Below are 19,413 nucleotides of genomic sequence, written 5' to 3' on the forward strand. Positions count from 1 at the left end.
TCCGAAAACTCGGGGCGGCTAACAGCAATCATAAACAGTATACAATAATAATCCAATACTAAAAGCGAATTAAAACCCCTTAATATACAAAACCAAACATACATACAAACATACCATGCATACAATTGTAACAGCCTAGGGGGAGAAGAAATCTTAATTCCCCTATGCCTGGTGGCAGAGGTGGTTTTAAGTAGCTTACGAAAGGCAAGGAGGGTGGGGGCAATTCTAATCTCTGGGGGGAGTTGATTCCAGAGGGCCGGGGCTGCCACAGAGAAGGCTCTTCCCCTGGGTCCCGCCAAGCGGCATTGTTTAGTTGACGGGACCCGGAGAAGACCCACTCTGTGGGACCTAACTGGCCGCTGGGATTCGTGCGGCAGAAGGCGGTCCCTGAGGTAATCTGGTCCGGTGCCATGAAGGGCTTTATAGGTCATAACCAACACTTTGAATTGTGACCGGAAACTGATCGGCAACCAATGCAGACTGCGGAGTGTTGGTGTGACATGGGCATATTTAGAGAAGCCCATGATTGCTCTCGCAGCTGCATTCTGCACGATCTGAAGTTTCCGAACACTTTTCAAAGGTAGCCCCATATAGAGAGTGTTACAAGCCTGTTCATTTTCAGTAAGCATTTCGCTTCTTCTTCTCTTCTCTTCTTCTCTTCTCTTCTTTTCTCCAGGAAACAGCCATTTTTAACTTCCCAGAATTCAACAGTACTTCAAAAGAAGCTGATGGGGAACAGAATATTAGCTCCTATTCCGCAGTACTGTAGTTCTTCATTTCCTAAAACCATTTTTCTTCTTTGTCACCCTCACCTACATTGGAAAAGAACTTTGAAATTATTCCTTTGCTAGCTCACTATAGCCTAAAAGTGATCCATTTTAGGATAGTACTATAGCCCTGGATGCGGGTAGTTGTTTTTTTTAGAATGGCTTGTACTGGAATCATTATATCATTTAAAAAAGTATTCTAGAGACATGGGCAATCTAGCTTGTTGCTCAATCTAGTTGAGAGAGGAATCTCATCAAATGTTTACGGCAGCTGTTTTTTTTCTATAGAAATAAAACATTTCCCTATTCATGTGGGTGATAATACACCTCTGTCCAAGATTTTTAAAAATCATTTTAGAAAATAGGGACTGTGAGTTGTACAAAGCCAGTTTAGCCATTAATTGTTGCAACAGAAGGGAATTGCCAACATTTGCTATTGCATAGTTGGCAGTGGGTAACAAGGTATTGGTAATATTCAGATTTTTACTATTCTTTTTGTTGAAACAATGTTCTTCCAAGTATTTGGAATATAAATTCAGGTTTTGCTAGGTACCTCCCTTTCATCTTTCAGGCTGGGTGACTTGCCCCCAAAGCCCATTTTTCCATCATATGTCCACAAGAGCATCTATACAGCAACATCTTATGCAGCTTAATAAAACAACACACACATGGCAGTACCAGCCCTGTTAGAGAAGTCACTACATCAAGCAGTTGCTTAGTGGTTCATGAAAAAGCAGTTAGTTGTTAATTTATGTATTTGTTTGGTGTTCCAGTGGGCACAATCCCAACATTGAGAGGCCTCATAGAATGAGTTTGGGGACTTTAGCTACATAGTCCATCAAGTTCAGCTTAGCAACCTCTACCAAAAGGCCACCTTTCTGAGGTAAAAATCATACAAAATTGGGAACCTGTATTATAAAGGATGCCTATCACCAAGTACTCCTAAAGTACCATTAAAATGTTGATTGTTTTGGTACCGCTTTACAAACCCTTGGTAAGATTACACTTGGAATACTGCATCCAGTTCTATTCACCACAATATAAAAAAAATGTTGTGTGCAGAGAAGAGCAAAAAAAATGATTAGGGGGTTGGAGTTTAAAACATATAAAGAACAGTTACAGGAATTGGGTATGTCTAGTATAATGGAAAGAAGGACTAGGGTTGGCATGATAGCACCATTTGAATATTTTAGGGGATCCTACAAAGACATTAGGATCAAACTATTTTCCAAAGCACCAAAAGGCAAGACAAGCAATGATGAATGGAGACTAATCAAGGAGAGGACCAAACTAGAATTAAGTAGAAATGTCCCTAACAGTGAGAACAATCAAGCAGTGAAACAGCTTCCCTTCAGTAGTTGTGAGTGCTCCATCACTGAAGGCTTTCAAAGAGACTGGACAACCATTTGTCTGAAATAGGTCTCCTATTTGAGCAGAGTGTTGAACTAGAAGACCTCATGTTTGAGCAGAGGTTTAAATTGAAGACCTTCAGGGTCCCTTCCAACTCTATTATTCTATGTTTTATATTATTGACCATGAACGAACAGCAAACCAGTCATGGGCTGCTGGCCAATGGGTGTAAGAGGGGGGAAGCAGTGGGGATAGCAAAAATGGAGCCTACATATAGTAGATAATGTATATTTTTGAGTGCCTGTGTATAATATATATGTATGCAGATGGCATACATCTGAAATAGTATATTTTGGATGTTCAGTAATAGTAAATATCTTGTATCTTTTTGAGGCGAGGAGAGGCCAGGCACCCTGACCCAAACCCTTGACACGAGTGGCGTCAAGTTGGCCACCTTTAAGCCAGTCACATGACCTTTAAACCACTCCTGGTTACATCATCGTCAAGCCACTCCCACCTGGCCCACAAGCCACTCCTACCCAGTCACATGGTTGGCAAGCCACTCCCACCCAGTCACATGACCATCAAGCCATGGCCACAGTGTGGTAGTAAAAAAAATTGTGGCCCTTCACTGCAAGAACCCAGAAAATACAATCCAGATAGTTACTTTTTTTTTTAACCATCTGCAAACTTTCCTAAACTTCCAGTTCAGCTACTTCACCAACAGGTTTAACTTAATCTATATACATTTGAAGGACAGCAGATGGAAAACAATCTGCAGAGTACTCTGCAACATCTACCAGTGCCCAAGGAAAAAAAAAGAAGGAGGAGGACGGTGAATTGAAGAGATGTAACATAATTTAAAGAGGCAAGTTAAGCCATCCATCATAGTATCTGTTGTAGTCAGGATATCTATATAGTCATGTCAATTTGTATGCCCATAAGCACTCAGTCTATCAATCTAGCCATTTCACTACCGTCCTGCTTGTCATTCTATATTCTGCCAGTTTGAGGCTTAGCAGTATTCTCTTTTAAAATCTTTGACCTTCCATCTGCTCGTGGGTCTGCGCTAGGAGCTGAAGCAATGTCTCACATCTGTGGTTTCTCCGTTCATGCCTCCAGCACCAAATTTCAGAACAGGACATAATTATAAAAGCTCACCAGTTGTTTCCCTGGTGTTGCACATGAATTATGGGATGCTGAAGCTGAACCCATTTCCCCCCTTCCTTTAAGAGAAGGGAGAAAAATCTCTCACACAATCCGGATGGATGTTGCAATTTAGAGAGGCTAATATTTGCCTTGGAGTAGAGTGGAATCATTAGTCTCAATTTAAATGATGGAAGAATATTCTTAACACATGATTATTTGTTATTAAACCAAAGGGTTTTCCCTCCCCCTAAGTAAAAAAGCAAAGCTGGCTGCTCAAGAGAGCTTGGCGAATAGTTTGGAGGACAAAAATGCTTAGCTCTTTTGTAGAGCCAGTACGAAAATCATTTTTCCTGGTCATTCCCTCTGCCAATTTCTCATGTACGTACAGCAAATCATTCCTTTGGCCTACCTTTTGGAATTCCACTTTTGATACTCTCTTTCTTAACAGATAAGATTTGTTCCATATCTGTCATTCTTCATTAATAACTTTTAGACATAGTCTACCTACAGAGGCAGACCATTACTTACCATATTGATATTACATTTAATAATTTCTGGTTTAAAAATCTTTACTCCTTTCTAGTTATAATGTTTTATGTAATTTGCAAGTCTAAATATTAATTGTCTTTTTTCTCCCTTCACGTGAAATGTTTAGCCACTCTGGTGTTCTGTTTCTAAAATTATCATTTTTCTTCATTATGACTCGTAATAGCCATGATAGGTAAAATATGTTTGTTTCCCATGAGAAGACATTCATGCTTTTACAGTTAATGCCAACATCTTACAGTAAAAGTGAATATTCTAAATTTATCTGGATCCCTAATCCATTTATTTATTTCTTAAATCAAAATTTCATTTAGCTGTTTGATGTTTATTCAAATTATTTCCTTAAGCACACGATTAGCTTTTTTTTTTGTTCAATGTTGAAGATGAACTCACCTGACCAAAGAACCAGCAATGAGCCTGATACAGTGGAACCTCTCCAGTTAAGAAGAAGAAATTATCCATTTATTCCAGGGGTTGGTTTTTTAGAACCCGTAGCTTTTAAATTTTCCCCCACTTGCCAAATCAGGAGCGATAGCTGGCTGGCCATACCCCAAACCAGTTCTCTTGGTAGCTCCATAGGCACCGGCATCTTGTTTTTCTGAGCAGAAGCTGTTTTTTGCATCTGAGTATGTGCAAATGTTTTCAGTATTGCGCAGGCGCATGGCCATGTGGGAGGAAGTGAACTGGCAGTGAGGTAAATTAGAACCCACCCCTGATTTGCCCTCCTTGTGAATACACATTTTTCCATAGTGAGCACCAGGAGATGATGGGATCAACTATCTTTCTCATAATTGCAGCAGACCTTTTAAAGAAGACCAAGTTCACAAAAACCTTTTGAAATACCTTTGGATTTCCAATTATGTTGGTGGTGATTGGTTCTCTGAGCTTGTTGTTCAATTTCTGAACATTTTGTCACCAGGCTATGTAGCATCATCAACAGAACTTCAGTTAACGTGTCTTATTTCAGTTTTTTTTAAAATAAAAAAAAAGCAGAAGAGAACTGAAATCTAGCTTTGGTGACCAAACATTCAGAAACTGAACAACAAGCTCAGAAAACAAGCTACTACCAACATCTACCCCCTGGGATAGAAATATTTTCCACAATTTCTAATTTCAAATTATTTCAAAATCACAAGAAGTCTTCTCAGCAACAAGTTTCAAAAACTGCCTAGTGAATAAAACTTCATCCCCACATAGAAGGAAAATTAAATTATAGTTTTAAAGAACTGAAATAATATAAAATAAAGGGCAAAAAGCTAAGTAAGAGTTTAATTCAAGAGAGTCTTAAATGGGTTAATGTATTTTTCACTTCAGATTGGCAGATAACCAATCTGGAAAAGGGCTTGAAAAGAAGAAAGTCCAGGAAGCATATGCAGCACATGTAATACAATAATATAACAATGGGGGTGGGATTTTTTTATTGTCTAATTAGATAAATTCCTCATATGATACTATCAGACTATGTTGAAAGTTTTGCCAAATAATGGGAGGCATAATGAAGCTGGTTGGAAGCAATAACATGTATTAATAGCCAGCGACTGAATAATGAACCAAAACTCATTTGAGCATCTGTTTCTGTGAACTTTAATAAACGAGCATTTTAAATCCAGGCAGCTTTTGCTGTGGGTCAGTACAGTTGTGCACAAACAACTTGAACTTTACTCTGAGTGTTTGCTTGATCATGAGATGGAGAAAAATCTTCCTCATTTAAAATCATCAGGGAATTGAAAGTACAGAAAATTAGCGATTGGTCTAGTTAATATCCATTCAGTTTGGGGCTGAGATGGCTTTCAAAACTCATGATTTCCTCAAAGGTCAGCTTCGAGTGGCAGACATTCTTGTCATTAGAGAAGGCAAAGCAGCCATTTTGACATGTCATAAAAGGCCACTAAGGGGTCATTCAATGTATTATTCTTGTATTTCTACTGCCAAGGAAGAGATAGACCTATATGACCTGAGACCACGTTCCCATTAACACAACTTGCAACACAATTCTCATCTTTCATTGTACGGTTATCTTCACTCATTCTCACTCTCCTTCCAAAATCGTAAAGGAAATTGTAGAGATGTTATTTGTTTTACTAGAACCAACGAAGCAAAAAGAATGGCCTCATTTGTTCTTAGGTCTTTGGAATAGCTACAGAGAATCAGCAGGTGACAATTTTCTAGCTGCTGAAGATACACCATGTATTTATCCCTGTTTTTATGTGAATTTAAAGTACTTTTCATTTGCAGACTCTTAACAGAGCACGGCTGGGAATCAGCAAAGTTAGTCATAATTTGGAAAAAAAAAATGAATTACCTCTACAATTTATGGCAAATGCACACACACACAAACACACATACTGATAGAAATCTCCCAGGAACAAACTTGACCATTGTTAATGAAAGCAAATGTAGTTTGGAATGCACAATAAAACTATGGAAATCTCTGCTGTAAGATGTAGTCATGGCTACAATCTTTGAGGATTTAAAAGATGGATTACACATAGACATCAGGAAGGGTTACCGGTCATTTTAGCTCTATATATTTACTGGAGGATCAAAGGCTCTGTGTAGCTGAGTATCAGTTATTCTGAAAACAGCAAGAGAAGGCTATTGCTTTTATCTCCTACTTGTGGGATTCCTGTAGACATCTGGCTGAGCTAGAATCTCTCAGTTAGCCATTGGGATCCAATGTTATCTTTGAACAGTCAAAGTGCATCCTTAGTAATACTTTTGATTGGCTATATCTCCACATTTATTTCTTATACTCTCACCACTTCCCTGCTCTTTTTGGTTTGTACGATTGCAGAAACTATGATTGTGATTATTCTTCACACAAAAGGAATACTCGGTCAATACCGAAGTGTTACGCTTCCCTAGCTGCTATCAACCCATCAGATCGACTTAGCTTTCATGCAGTTGGAGCTGTACCTTTCAAGTGAACATGTTGGGGGATTTTTTTTTGATAATGATCAATATAAGAAATTCCCTTGATCTAAGGATAAAATTATTTTGGAGTGTAAAAAAGGAAATGAGGCTTCCAATGTCATGGAGTAACAACTACCAAATTCATCTTTCTACATGTTAACAGAACCATCCAATTCAAAAGAACAAAATCGCAAATAATGAAAGTGTGGTAAAATTGAAGTAAAGGGCACCATGGCTCAGCAGTAGTGATGGGTGAACCCAACGGTGTTCAGGTTCGGCAAGTTTGGATGAACTTTACGCAAAATTCGGCCGAACCCGAACCGAACCTGAACTTGAACCCGAATGGGGAATCCTTCCCACGAAGAAATTCCGGGGGCGGAGCTTTGACGTCACCGGTAGGTTGCTAAGGACGCCAAGCTGATCACTTCCTGGATTCCATGGAATCCAGGAAGTGATCACCTTGGCGTCCTTAGCAACCTGCCGGTGACGTCAAAGCTCCGAACGCTGAACACAACCCCGAACTTTGCCTGAAGTTTGAAAAAAATTCAGGTTCGTGTTGGGCATACTGAACACCGCAAAATTCGGTATGGACCCGAATTGTGCGGGTTCGGTTCACCCATCACTATTCAGCAGTTAAAGACTCTGAGCTTGTCTGCTGGAGAGCTGATAGCCCAGTTCAAGCCCCAAGCCCCGCACCCTGGAGTTAGCTCCCACTACTTGCTCCACCTCCTGCCCACCTAGCAGTTTGAAAGCATGCAAATGTGAGTAGATTAATAGGTACCACTTCAATGAGAAGTAACAGTGTTCCATGTGCCTTTCATCTATAGCCATGCTGGCCACATGACCACAGAAATTAACTTCTGACAATGCTGGCTCCCTCAACCAAGAAACAGAGATGAGCACCGTACTCTAGTATTGGCACGCACGACTGAATGGGAAGCCTTAGCAACTTTAAAATGTGTGGACTTCAATTCCCAGAATCCCCTAGCTAGCAAGCTCGGAAAGGTAAACATGCTGAGGAAATCTGGGATTTGAAGTCCATATATCTGAAAAATTGCCTTGGAAATTAAACACTGATTTAAGCCATTCTTACCTTACTCTCAAGAAAATCAGGGATTTTTGAGAGACTAGGAAAGTAAATTATTTTTATTTTGTTTGTTTCATATCTTTATATAGTAGAGTCTACGGAGAGGGGCGGCATACAAATCTAAATCTAATAGATAGATAGATAGATAGATAGATAGATAGATAGATAGATAGATAGATAGATAGATAGATAGATAGATAGATAGATAGATAGATCAGTGTTTTTCAACCAGTGTGCCGCGGAACACTAGTGTGCCGCGAGACATGGTCAGGTGTGCCGCGAAGCTCAGAGAAAGAAAGGAAGAGAGAGAGAAAGAAAGCAAGAGAGAGAGAGAGAAAGCAAGAGAGAGAAAGAGTGAGCGAGAGAGAAAGAGAACAAGAGAGAGAGAAAGAAAGCAAGAGAGAAAGAGAACAAGAAAAAGAAAACAAGAGAGAGAAAGAGAGAGAGCAAGAGAGAGAAAGAAAGCAAGAGAGAGAGAGAAAGAGAGGGAGGGAATGAGAGAGAGAGAGAAAGACATAGAGGGAGGGAGGGAGGGAAAGAGAAAGAGAGCAAAAAAGAGAGGAAGGAAGGAAGAGAAAGAAAGAGGGATGGAGAGAGAGAAAGAAAGAGGAAGGGAGAGAAAGTGGGAGGGAGAGAGAAATAGAGCGAAAGGGAGGGAGAGAGATACTTTTTTTGTCCAAACTTTTTTTAGCTGCGCCCCCCCCCCCCCGCTCAATGTGCCCCACGGTTTCGTAAATGTAAAAAAATGTGCCGCGGCTCAAAACAGGTTGAAAATCACTGAGATAGATAGATAGATAGATAAATTTGTATGTTTATTCCATGTTCAGATTAACACACACATGCCATGCCCTGGGCAATACTGGAGGAAGAGTAGGTCTGAATCTGATTGAACACTTGTAAGAGCTTTTATTAAGACTTACAAAGTGGCGCTCAAGGCGGCAAGATGCGCGTACCATGCCGCCTTGATTGCATCAGCGGAATCCCGCCCTGCCGCTCTCTTTAGGGTGACCCGCTCCCTTCTTAATCAGGAGGGAGTTGGGGAGCCCTTGCAGAGTAGCGCCAAGGAGTTTAACACGTTTTTCGCTGATAAAGTCGCTCAGATCCGGGCCGACCTCGACTCCAATTGTAAAACAGAGTCGACTGACAATGAGTCAGTCGAGGTGACTGGGGCACGTACTTGTCCACCTGTCTGGGAAGAGTTTGATCTGGTGACACCTGATGAAGTGGACAAGGTCATTGGAGCTGTGAGTTCCGCCACCTGTCTACTGGATCCGTGTCCCTCCTGGTTGGTCTCGGCCAGCAGGGAGGTGACACGGAGCTGGGCCCAGGAGATCACCAACGCTTCCTTGGGGAGGGGAGTTTTTCCAACACTCTATAAAGAAGCGCTTGTGCGCCCCCTCCTCAAGAAGCCTTCCCTGGACCCAGCCGTACTTAACAACTATCGTGCAGTCTCCAACCTTCCCTTTATGGGGAAGGTTGTTGAGAAGGTGGTGGCACTCCAGCTCCAGCGGTCCTTGGAAGAAGCCGATTATCTAGGTCCCCAGCAGTCGGGTTTCAGGCCCGGTTACAGCACGGAAACCGCTTTGGTCGCGTTGATGGATGGTCTCTGGCGGGCCTGGGACAGGGGTTTATCTTCTGTCCTGGTGCTCCTCGATCTCTCAGCGGCTTTCGATACCATCGACCATGGTATCCTTCTGCACCGGTTGGAGGGGTTGGGGGTGGGAGGCACTGTGCTTCAGTGGTTCTCCTCCTACCTCTCTGGCCGGTCGCTGTCGGTGTTAGTGGGGGGTCAGAGGTTGGCTCCGAGGTCTCTCCCTTGTGGAGTGCCTCAGGGGTTGGTCCTCTCCCCCTTGCTATTTAACATCTACATGAAACCGCTGGGTGAGATCATCCAAGGACATGGGGTGAGGTATCATCAATATGCCGATGATACCCAGCTTTACATCTCCACCCCATGCCCAGTCAACGAAGCGGTGGAAGTGATGTGCCGGTGCCTGGAGGCTGTTGGGGCCTGGATGTGTGTCAACAGACTCAAACTCAACCCGGATAAGACGGAGTGGCTGTGGGTTCTGCCTCCCAAGGACAATCCCATCTGTCCGTCCATTACTCTGGGGGGGGAATTACTGACCCCCTCAGAGAGGGTCCGCAACTTGGGCGTCCTCCTCGATCCACAGTTCACATTAGAACACCATCTCTCAGCTGTGGCGAGGGGGGCGTTTGCCCAGGTTCGCCTGGTGCACCAGTTGCGGCCCTATCTGGACCGGGACTCATTGCTCACAGTCACTCATGCCCTCATCACCTCGAGGTTCGACTACTGTAATGCTCTCTACATGGGGCTACCTTTGAAAAGTGTTCGGAAACTTCAGATCGTGCAGAATGCAGCTGCGAGAGCAGTCATGTTTCACCATCACTCCGCAGTCTGCATTGGCTGCTGATCAGTTTCCGGTCACAATTCAAAGTGTTGGTTATGACCTTTAAAGCCCTTCATGGCATCGGACCAGAATATCTCCGAGACAGCCTTCTGCCGCACGAATCCCAGCGACCGATTAGGTCCCACAGAGTGGGCCTCCTCCGGGTCCCGTCAACTAAACAATGTCGGTTGGCAGGCCCCAGGGGGAGAGCCTTCTCTGTGGCGGCACCGACTCTCTGGAACCAACTCCCCCCGGAGATCAGAACTGCCCCTACTCTTCCTGCCTTCCGTAAACTCCTCAAAACCCACCTCTGCCATCAGGCATGGGGCAACTAAACATTTCCCCCTGGGCACATTTAATTTATACATGGTATGCCTGTGTGTGTGTCTGTTAGTATATGGGTTTTTTTTAAATCTTTAAATATTTTAATTAATTGAATTATTTATGATTTGTTTTACACTTGTTGTGAGCCGCCCCGAGTCTTCGGAGAGGGGCGGCATACAAATCCAAATAATAAATAAATAAATAAATAAATACTACTGCTGCCATATCCTCCCACTTAGAAAATTATGACCAGAAATGTTCATTTCTGTAGGTAGATCTTCCAGAACATACTCTGTGTGTGTGTGTGTGTGTGTGTGTGTGTGTGTGTGTGTCTTTGTGTGCCCATTTGTAAGTATAGACCACACATTTATATAGGCTATTTGAGAGATAGGATTAAAATGCTGCCTCGGTTGACTAGAAAATGATTTTTTCATAAAATCCTGAATAGTGAGGCCACAGTTGGAATAGTTCTGGTCAACATAAGACAAAAAAGATGTCGAGATTCTAGAAAGTATGCAGAGAAGAGCAACAAAGATGATAACGGGTCTGGAAGCTAAATAATATGATGAAAAAATGAGGAACTCAGTATGTCTAGCCTATCAAAGAGAAGGATTGGGGATGATATCATAGTTCTCTTCTAGTATTTGAATCTCTTCACACAGAACAGGGGACCAACTAATTCCCCAAAGCACAATTGGGGAGGACAAGAAGTAATGGATGGAAGCTTATTAAAGAGAGATCCAAAGAGACTAAGGAGAAATTTCTTGACAGTGAGAACAATTAATCAATGGACGGCTTTTGTTGTGGTTAGCTCTGGCCCAGCTCCTGCCCCAAGGAATGTGCAGGTGGATGTGGGGAAAACATCCACATGCCGCAGGCCTGTTTTGCTCCCGATGGAATCTGCTGACGAAGCCTTCTCTGACCAAGGAAGCGTGAGTGACAGGGAAGAGGGGAGTTTGGCAGACAGCCCAGGAGGAGATCAATCATCTGTATCATCCCTGGATTCTGAACAAGAATTAATGACACATCCTTGCATGCGTAGATTGATGTATAGGAGACAACAACTGAAGGATTATTACAAGAGAAAATGAGGCCACCTGTGGTTGGGTGGGGCTGCTGTAATTAGTGCTACAGATAAAAGTGCAGCCTGGTGTTTTAGCCTCATGGCAGTTTATCTGATTCATTGTTTTGTCAAGATCGTGGTTTTTGTGCTGTTCAAGATTGTGTGTGGACCCTCTGGACTTTAGAATTGGACTCAATTTCCCAGTTATTGGGTGAGCAATTGGATTGCATTTAACCTGTGCCTTGTGTGTACCAGAAAATCCCTTTGACATTTAAAAAGGGAGCTGTTTCTGTTTTTCTGTTTATAAAAACTTTTGGGTTTTCCTTTTATCGTGTGGTGTGTGTCTTCCTGGACTAATTACCTTGTAATTATGGGCGGTTGAAACACGCCGGCAGAACAGCTTTCCTCCTTGAATTGGGGGTGCTTTGTTGCTGGACCAGACAACCATTTGATAAAGATGATGTAAAGCAGTTACGGGTTGCACTTACCTGCAATCAGTGCGCTGAGCATGTATCCTCTTCATTCAGGCACACTGGCATCCCACATCCGATTTTGTTTCTACACATGCACTGGAAGAAAAATTGTGCCAAAATCTCGTGAGGGGATGAGATTTTGCTTCTGTGCATGCACAGAAAGCAAAAAAATCCCCCCAAATTCAAGAAAAAAGAGGGCACTGCCCAATGGACCAGCACTGGAGTCAGTCCATCAGGTGACACTGCCTTGAGTCCTCGGAGAAAGGTGGCATACAAATCTAATAAATATAATAATATACTGGAATAGTCGCGCGCAAATTGCACAATCTGGTGGCCGCTATTTGTACAGAGTCACCTACTGCACCAGTAGGAACCCACCACCGATATAAGGTCTCCTGCCTTGAGCAAGGGGGTTGGACTAAAAGACCTCCAAGGTCCCTTCTATCCCAATGATTCTACGTTCCAAGTGCTAACTGAATCTCAAATTATAGGAAGCACAGTACTGCAAATAAATGGCATGACTACAATATTTTATATATATATATTAAAATAAATTGAGAGATGTTTCAACAATTTACAATATTGGAGTACATCTGTGTATCCACATACCATATGGAATTGATTTTAAAATATCTTTCTCACTTCCTCTGAAATCCTTAGGTACCATTAAGATCTATATTCAAATATTATCATATCAGTTTCCCTACAGTCTTGTACTGGCACACTCTTAAATTACAATCCGTTCCTAAATCCCACACAATTCTTTGATTGAAGTTTCTAACAGATGATGTATTTGAAAATATGTTATTATGCCTAAAAGGACAATGATGTCGAAATAAAATAAAAAATTCCTTGCTGCAAACTTTCCTTCTGCAATTATTATTCACATGTCCATGTCTCAAAAGTCTATCCTCATTGGCAAATGTCTATTTTGTGACAGAATTTAATAACCTGGCATTGGAATGAAGTAGAAGAAACGGTATTAATCTGCATGCTATTCTTTTTTATTTTCAAAATCAATTAAAAAAAAAATTTAATCTGCATGTGAGAAAGTTGTCTGTTTTCTTTTATTTGTTTCCTTTTATTGGTGCTGGATGTGAAAGGATTTTAGATTTCCTCAACATTTTTCATAACATGTGAAAACATACGTCTATGGAGATTCTCAGTCATCTAGGTCAGGGGTCCCCAACCACCGGGCCGCGGACCAGTACCGGGCCGCGGAGCATGTTGCACTGGTCCGTGGAGTCAGCAGCTGCCGGCCCTCATGCCGCCACCCCCTCCCTCCAGCGCTTCGCCTCCCGCCGGGCAAGAGGCCTCGGGAGGCAGGTTCTGCCGGCCACAGGATGATGGATGGGACAGAGGGGCAGGAAGGACCGAGAGGCTCAAGCCTCTTTTGGCTTCTGCCGCGGGGCGCTTTTGCGTTTTTGGCTGGGGGGAGGCAGGAGGGCCAGCCTGACCCCCTCTCTCCAGCGCTTAGCTCCCGCTGGGCAAGAGGGCTTGGGAGGCAGGTTCTGCCGGCCACAGGACGATGGCGGGAAAGAGGGGCGGGGAGGACCAGCACCCCCATGCTTAATCCCGCCCCCAACCACACCCTTTCCACCCCCACTGGGCCATAGAAAAATTGTCTTGCTGAAACTGGTCCCTGGTGGAAAAAACGTTGGGGACCACTGATCTAGGTCATGATTATCCCACAGGTGTGTTTTTAAGAGGCAACTGGATTTTCTATGGTTTTTCTTTGGTCTTTCCTTAAGGGCGTCTCACTTTTCATTCAAGAAGCTTCCTCAGTTCACGAAGAAGAAAAAAACCCAAGTCCAGTTGCCTTTTGGGAAAAACCACTTTTGGAACAGGCTAAACTATAGTTTGCTTTATAATAATTTAGTGATTAAGACACAATTGATTAGATTCATTCCTTGCATAATCCTATGCTAAAAACCAAACAAAGCTTATTGTCCCTACTTTCAAGTTGCTAAGGAGGAATTAACTCACCATTTCTTCCCTTGACTTAAACACGAAGAGTCAGGAAGGCTGCAGACCACTGGGGAGAAGAGCATACCATGAAAGACAAGAATCACATTCTCCTTGCTCACCCATGAACATTTTACTCTACCAAAATACTCTTCTTTAGGGGAAAAAGAGAGAGAGAAAGACAGAAGGGGTTGTCAATATCTTCTTTGGGGAAAGATAGTTATTGTCTCTCAGCCCAACTCACATCACAGGGGCATTGGAGTAAATAAGTACTAGCAGTGGTGGGTTTCATGTATTCTTACTACTGGTTCGCCGCATGTGCCGGCCTTCCACACATGCACTTTGCTTGCACGTGAGCCTTCCACGCATGCGCCCAGCCTTGAAACGTGGCTAAATAGGACATCATTACATCCAGGGGTGGATTCCCCTTACAGCTGCTACCAATGCACTCCCTGCGGAGCTCCGTAATCTCAGCACACACCCGTGCACTTCCGAACAAGATTTTGTTTCTGCGCATGGAAGCAAAATCTCATGAGGGGATGCACACGAGTGTGAGATTTTGGTGGGTTTTTTCTTCCATCCATGTTTCTTCATAAAATTTTGCTTCCTATGCATGCACAGAAGCAAAATTTCACTCAACCGGGTGCACTCAAGCGCCAGAAATACAGCAGCTCCATTTTCCCTACTGGAGCTACAATGTGGCCCATACCAGTACAAAGCCAATATTGATTACATCCAGGGGTGGGCAGCAGGCAGGACGGGGTGGAATACAGTTCCACTGGTGGAAATGAAGATGCATTCGCAGCTCCAGCTGATTGGCAGCTGTCACTTCCTGGATAACCGGTCTCGGCTCGGCTCTCCATTTTTTAATCTGCTGCTGCATTTGTGCTCTTTTCTTTTTTCCTCTTTTCTCCTTCCTGGCCTTGGACGAGCTTCCCTCTCTCCTGCCCAGCTCCCCTCCAGCCTCACGCGGCCACCTCCCATCTGAGGTGCAAGCAGAAGGCGTGGGTGGAAGCGGCGCTAGTAGCATAGTAGTAGTTTGCCTAGCTACCCAGCCTGAGGTGGGGATGCGACACAAGAAGGAGAGCACAGGAAACGCAAAGCAAATTGTCACCCTAGCGAGTGACACTGGTAATGTTGCAAGGACTTAACAGTTCACTTGAACAATAATGATTGTTCAAGCCACTCCCACCTGGTCACATGGCCGGCAAGCCACTCCTACACAGACACATGGCCATTAAGCCACACCCACAAAATAAGCCACACCCACAGTATGGCAGTAAAAATTTTGGCTGCCCCTTACTGATTACATTCTATTTAGGGTTGCTGCTGGTTCAGACCGGTTTGTCCATACTTGTGGTGGGAATTTTCCCCTGCTCGCCAAACCACCAGTGATGGCCAGCTTCCATGCTCCTGAACAGGTTCTCCAGTCACTGCAATAGTACAAAGAATCCTTTGTGTAGAATGTGCACTTCCATCACGATAAGAATTGCGCACCAAACTTACTTAGGGAAGGTAAGTGGAACCCGCCCTTGGGTGGGATCTTAAGTGGGTTCATTCCATTGTAACATTAGGTTAAACATCTCATTGTGATTGTGATCAGTCTGTATAGTCTGGAGGACAGAAGGGAAAGGAGGGACATGATCGAAACATTTAAATATGTTAAAGGGTTAAGGTTCAGGAGGGAAGTGTTTTTAATAGGAAAGTGAACACAAGAACAAGGGGGCACAATCTGAGGTTAGTTGGGGGAAAGATCAGAAGCAACATGAGAAAATATTATTTATTTATTCATTCATTCATTCATTCATTCATTCATTCATTCATTTATTTATTTATTTGATTTTTATACCGCCCTTCTCCTTAGACTCAGGGCGGCTTACAACATGTTAGCAATAGCACTTTTTAATAAAACCAGCATATTGCCCCCACAATCTGGGTCCTCATTTTACCCACCTCAGAAGGATGGAAGGCTGAGTCAACCTTGAAGCGGGGATGAGATTTTAACTGCTGACCTACAGATCTACAGTCAGCTTCAGTGGCCTGCAGTACAGCACTCTACCTGCTGCGCCACCCTGGCTCTTTTTATTTTACTTTACTTTATTTTATATTATTTTACTGAAAGAGTAGTAGATGCTTGGAACAAACTTCCAGCAGACATGGGTGGTAAATCCACAGTAACTGAATTTAAACATGCCTGGTATAAACATATATCCACCCTAAGATAAAATACAGGAAATAGTGTAAGGGCAGACTAGATGGACCATGAGGTCTTTTTCTGTCGCCAATCTTCTATGTTTCTGTGTTTCTATCTCAAAAGAAACTTTGAGCATACTTCCACTGTAAATCAGCAGAAATGTTTTACTAACACACTATCACAGGCATGCCTTTGCTTTGTGGACCATAAAACTCCATCCTAACATTTTAAGATAGAAACAGAGCATGATTTAATCCATCATAACCATTTCTGAAAATACAATTCAAGCTCAAGGATGGAGGGGGGAAAACATAGCTACCTATAATTATGGACACTGGATAAAGTTTCCCCTTTCTTCAATTTCTAACCAAAAATTAATCCAGCATTTACTTTCACTGCCTTCCTGTTAACTGACTTGGGCTTTTAAAAAAAGAATCAATTATGGTAAAAATAGCTCCTTAGCTATTGATCTTTGTGCATTGAGTCACCTCTGCTTTTACTCATTTTCTATCAGAACATGCTACCACTCAATATTTTTTTTCAAACATAGCTTATGCACGCAGAGATATGACTCAGTTAAGGGGTTTTCATACAGAGCCGGGGTGGCACAGGGGTTAGAGTGCAGCATTGCAGGCTACTTCAGCTAACTGTTAGCTGTAGTTCAGCAGTTCAAATCTCACCACCGGCTCAAGGTTGACTCAACCTTCCATCCTTCCGAGATGGGTAATATGAGGACCCAGATTGTTGGGGGCGATATGCTGATTCTGTAAACTGCTTAGAGAGGATTGTAAAATCACTATGAAGTGGTATGTAAGTCTAAATGCTATTGCTAATAATATTTAATTAGGAACAAAATATGATATTATTCTTACTAATGAGGAAAGAGCCTTAGAAAGTATGGGCAGTCTACATTGGACCATCTCCAAATTAGTGTTTGGTTTCAAACAAATTAAACTGCTGGCAGTTGGCAGAATTAGCCTGCAATACTGCATTCTGGCCACTATGCCACCACATTATTTATCATATCCTTCCTCTACTCTTTCCATCCCTTGCTCCAGTTTATAACACTAGGCTTAGAAATATTATATTTTGAATATAATATTCAAAAAAAAAAACTAAAACAAGAGACCAGTCAAATAAGTTCAACAAAACAACTACCAACAGGCAAGAATTAACTAGCAATCTGCTCCTTTTGAATATTCTGATATTTATTTTTACTCTCAGCTTGTTAAGGTTAACATTGTATAGTATTTCTTTGGAAATAAGTTTTATTGAATTTCATGGGACTTACTTCCAAGCAGAAAAGGATCAAGAGCACATTCTACGTTCACATATTGAGCTGACTGTGACTTAGTTAGCATGCATTCAATTACATTGCATCAAAGCCAAATGTTAAACAACTCATGTGAAGAAGATGGCACTAAAAATCTCTTTGGGGGACTTCTGACTCATTAAGAGATTGATGCAGTCCTGGCCAAAAATAGAACTTAACTTCTTTTGTACTAACTATTGAGCCCCAATGAAAACCGTTTCAGGCAATGCAAAATTGTCTTTTCGAAAACAAGCAAATCTCTGCTTGAAGATGTGGGTAACCATAGGCAACAGTTAATGATGGTACTGATGTTTAAACATATACAGACACACAAACACAAAACCAGCAGTAGCATCTGCAACAAAATTATTTCCAAAGAACTGGTACTGTGATAACTCTTTAAAAAAGAACATATCACCTTATAAGGATTCTGAAATACCAATAGCAATTGCACTTAGAGTTATATACAGTGAAGCCCTGCATTTTCTTTCAACATCTTTTAGTGCAAATTGGGTGCTCTGGGGTGGAGCTCCATTTTTGCTACCCCACTGCATGTCCCGCCTCCCGTCCGGGCAGTAGCCCACTCCTGCTAATATACCGTTTCACAATGCTTTACAGACAGTGATGGGCTACCAAAATTTTTACTACCACACTGTGGGCATGGCTTATGCATTTTCTTTCAACATCTTTCAGTGCAAATTGGGTGCTCTAGGGTGGAGCTCCAAATTTTGCTACCAGAACTGCGTTCCTGACTATTCCCGTAGGAGCCCATCACTGTTTACAGCCCTCTCTAAGTGGTTTACAGAGTCAGCATATTGCCCCCATCAATCTGGATTCTCAAATAATATGCTTACTTGGGCTTATTGGTTGTTAAAATAATCTATATCAATAATTCAGAATGCATTATTTATCAATGGATCAGCCTTCCTCACTAGATTTCAGAAAGCAATATTCCCAAAAATTTGGAAAGACACCATTCAGTAGCTTACAGGGAGACAACCAGTAATAGGTTGCAGCCGGTAAGGCTGGGGTCAAGGGGGCGGAAATTTAGATGCACATGCATCTCCATGCCCTTGATGCATGCACATGCGAGATTTTGGCTTCTGCATGTGCACATCAAGCAATATCTCATGTAAAAACGCTCTTATGTGTGAGATTTCGCTGATTTTTTTTCTTTTTTTCTTTTGCTTCTGTGCATGCAGGGAAGCAAAAATCAGTGAAATCACACAAGCAAAAGCATCCTGGTGTGAGGTTTTGCTTGCTGCCCATGCACAGAAGCGAAATCTCACATCGGTGGTGCATACGATCCTGGCGGGCATACTGGTAGAAGCCGGTAGGTGGAATCCCCACCTGGAGACAACATCATGGTCATCAGAGTTGGAAGAGAACTTGGAGGTCTTCTAATCCAACCCCCTACTCAAGCAAGAGACCCTATACTCATGATGACGGACCTATGACAAGTGGCACGCAGAGCCATCTCTGCAGGCATGCAAGCCATTGACCAGCTCCTCTGCATATGTGTGAGTGCCTCCTGATGGTTAGCTGATTTTCAGGTCAGACAAGGGCATTGTTTCTCCACACTTTCTGTGGCCCGTGCCTTCCTAGATCACTGGAGATTCCATCCCAGCACTGTTTGGGCACACAAGGCTTTTCCCCCTCCCAGCTCCATTTGTGAATGGGAGGCTTTCCCCCTCCCCTAGCTCCATAGGTAAAAGACACTTTTTCCCTTTCCCAGCTGCATTTGGAGAAAGAGGCTTTTTGCCCTTCCCAGCTCTGTTTGGGGATGGGAGGCTTTTCCCTTCTCCCACGCTGTGTTGGGATAGGAGGCCAAAAGAGGGGGGATCATGCATGCAAGCATA

The sequence above is a fragment of the Erythrolamprus reginae genome, chromosome 2 (assembly GCF_031021105.1).
Source record: "Erythrolamprus reginae isolate rEryReg1 chromosome 2, rEryReg1.hap1, whole genome shotgun sequence".
Taxonomy (NCBI): domain Eukaryota; kingdom Metazoa; phylum Chordata; class Lepidosauria; order Squamata; family Dipsadidae; genus Erythrolamprus; species Erythrolamprus reginae.